This window comes from Martes martes (assembly GCF_963455335.1).
Source record: "Martes martes genome assembly, chromosome: 4".
NCBI classification, from domain to species: domain Eukaryota; kingdom Metazoa; phylum Chordata; class Mammalia; order Carnivora; family Mustelidae; genus Martes; species Martes martes.
Window position 1 is genome coordinate 139,401,693 of NC_137891.1, and position 3,469 is coordinate 139,405,161.

Below are 3,469 nucleotides of genomic sequence, written 5' to 3' on the forward strand. Positions count from 1 at the left end.
CTGTCTGTTAGTACAAACTCAACATTCTTTAGGGGAAGGATATAAAAATACATTATCTCTATAACATAGATCCTCTATATCCATTATAAAATATTACTTTTGGAGAATCAGTCAAAGAGAAAACATAGTCAAGAAAAGCAAGCCCACAGATGACCCTTATGTTAGCATTGAGACAGGACTTTTAAAACACCTATTATAAATATTTTAAAGGACTACAAATAAGAGATGAACAAAATGGATAAACATGGAATCCCAAAAGAGAAATGGGAACTCTAAAATAATCAACTTGAGATTCGAGAGCTGAAACATACAATATCAAAAAAGAAAAATGTACTGGGTAGATTTTAAAAGATTAGACATTGTAGAAAAAAAGAACAGTCAATTTCAACACTCAGTACCTCAGAATGTGGCCTTTTTTAGAAATAGGATCATTGCAGATGTAATTAGGTAATGTGGTGAATCACAATATGGACCCCTAGTCCAATACAACTAATGTTCTTATAAGAAGATGGCAATTGAAGACAGAGGTAAAAAGAGAAAGTCATGTAAAGGTGGGGGCAGAGATTAGAGTGATAGAAGCCAAGGAACATCTGGGGTTATCAGTAGCTATAAAAGAAAGAAGGATCCTCTCCTGAAGCCTTTAGAGGGATCATAGCCTTCCTAATATCATGATTTTGGACTTCTAGTCCCCAGAACTGTGAGACAATAGAATTCAGTTGTTTTAAGCCACCCATTCTGTGATACTTTACTGTGGCCACCCTAGGATACTTTCATATACTCTATATGTTTCTCATTAAGTTAAACATACACTCACTATACAACTCAGTAATTCTGTTCTTAAGTATATATCCAAGGGAAATGAGACTGTGTGTCCACAAGAAAACTTGTACATGAATGTTCATAGCAACTTTAGTTATAATAATCACAAACCGACATAAACAAATGTCCATCAACAGAAGATTGGATAGACAATATGGTATATTCATGATATCGAACTCTACTCAGAAATAAAAATGAACTCATATATGGATGAGTCTCAAAAACATTATGCTGAGTAAAAGAGGCCAGATACGGTATTGAACATATGGTTTAATTCCATTTATCTGAAAATCAGAAAAAGCAAAACTAAGTTATAATGGTAGAAATCAGGACAATGTTTCCTTCTGTAGGTTTACATCTAAAGGGTCATGAAGAATGTTCTGATGTAATGGAAATACAACATATCATGATTGGGGTTGCTGGTTATGTGATGTATACATTTATTAAACTTACTCTCTTTTCCACCTGCTTCCCCCTCACCCCAAGTGCCACTCTGGCAGCAGGGTGCTTACTCAGAGCTCATGAGTCCTGCTAAGTTGGGCCTCCATTGTCTCTCTCCAGCTACCATCATGATCATCTACCCGAACACCATTAACAATGATGAGATGTTCTCCAAGATATGGGATGGCCCATGGGTTATGCACAGAGGTGGGGAAGATGGCAGTAAGACAGAGGGTAACATTGATGACTCACTTATTTGTGGAAATGCCTCCAACAAAGGCCCCAAGGGTGAAGGGACTGAAAGCACAATCATCACTGGTGTTGATATTGTCATGAACCATCACTTGCAGGAAACTGGCTTCACAGAAGAAGTCTACAAGAAGTACATCAAAGATGACATGAAATCAATCAAAGGTAAACTTGAAGCACTGAGGCCAGAAAGAAGAAAACCTTTTATGACAGAGGCTGCAGAACAAATCAAGCATATCTTTGCTTATTTCAAAAACTACAACTTCTTTGTTGGTGAAAACATGAATCCAGATGGGATGGTTGCTCTGCTGGACTACCATGAGGATGGTGGGACCCCATATATGATTTTCTTTAAGGGTGGTTTAGAAACGGAAAAATGTTCACGAATTTGGCTATGACTTTGGATGTATCACTGGTTGTCATAACTGGCCACTGCTTTTCATCCATGCAATACCTGAACTAAAACAAATGGGACCCATGTCATCTTGAGCTCTTTATTTATTTTGACCTTGATTTATTTGCAGTAGAGCAATTGTTTTTAAGAAAAAAAAAATCAGGTCATATAGGCTGTCTAAAAATAAAATGCATTTCAACCAATTTGAGATGTTCTTCATTTAACAGATATTTAAATCCATCCTGTGTTGAGTCCTGGAGAAGCAACTTTGGTTGTAGACTATTGTGAGAAAGCAGAAGACTGTGGATAACTTCCACAGTGAAAACTGTGGAACTAGGACTGGAACCTAAAAAACAAGAGCCAAAAATCTTAATTCTGAGTTCAGGTGAAAGGAAAGGCCATGCTCATAGCTGTGCCAACATTTGAAGTAGATTCCTTACACATTTCTTCACCGAAAAACGGAAGTAGTTAACTCTGGAAGAGATTACCAAAAGTATAAAAAGAGATTAACACAGTTGGAAGCAAACACAATAACAAAACAATTTACCTAACTGTATACTTAAGATCTTTGAATTTATTGAACATAAATTATATAAGAGTAATTTTTAAAAACAACAGTGACAACAAAAATCAAAAAACAAAAACCAAAAACCTCTTAATAGAAACATAAAGAGCAAAGTTTGACCTCCACCCGTGGTAGAATGGAGAAATACAGGACAGGTCAAGTCTCCAGTCAAGGACAACTAGGAAAACCAGCTAAACTACAATAGCCATCTATGTCAAGGTTCAGAAAACTGTACAAACCATGAAGACTAGATGGATTAAGATTCCAAAGACAGAAAACCATGAGATCTGAGCTAAAGGTCGGCAGATATTTTCTTTTTAGGAGTTTTTGCCAAGTTTTTGGCAAGCAAGAGGGTGACAAACCAGAATTTGCCCAGTAAGAAGTGACTGCTAAGGTCAGAAAAACAGACATTTTGGGGGTTTCACATGGCTAGAGAGACAAAATTGTAGACTTGATGAGTCTCAATCCCATTGCCAAATTTTTCTTCCAGATTTGCCAGATCCCACAAGGCTAGAGTCTAAAGACTGGAAGTGAAAAACCTTTCATATTTACTTAGGAACCCTCCAGTCTGGTTTTCAGTTTGCCTTTCTGACTTTATTTTTCAAGGTACCAGAACCCATAGAAGGAACCTAATCAGAAGGAACATCTCACCTTTCCCTCCTTTTCCTTTATCCGTTTCCTCCTTCCCTGTCCTTTCCTTTACTTGCCTGCCTTTTTTTGCTTTGTTAAGGACAGTTTCTATGCTTGAATGGCCTTTTCCATGACATGTCTTCAAATAAGAAAATTGATCTATTCTTCAAAACCAATTCAAACAGGGGCGCCTGGGTGGCTCGGTGGGTTAAAGCCTCTGCCTTTGGCTCAGGTCCTGATCCCGGGGTCCTGGGATCGAGCCCCGCATCGGCCTCTCTGCTCATCGGGGAGCCTGCTTCCTCCTCTCTCTCTCTCTGCCTGCCTCTCTGCCTACTTGTGATCTCTGTCTGCCACATAAAGAAAATCTTTAA

General features: G+C 38.1%; 1 pseudogene across 1 annotated transcript; it reads left to right on the plus strand.

The window, feature by feature from the left end:
- The first annotated feature begins 1,388 nt into the window (after positions 1 to 1,388).
- LOC308342053 (translationally-controlled tumor protein-like) lies at positions 1,389 to 1,998 on the plus strand (annotated as a pseudogene). Its single transcript has one exon. The product of its transcript is annotated as a translationally-controlled tumor protein-like (transcript).
- The last annotated feature ends 1,471 nt before the right edge of the window (positions 1,999 to 3,469 follow it).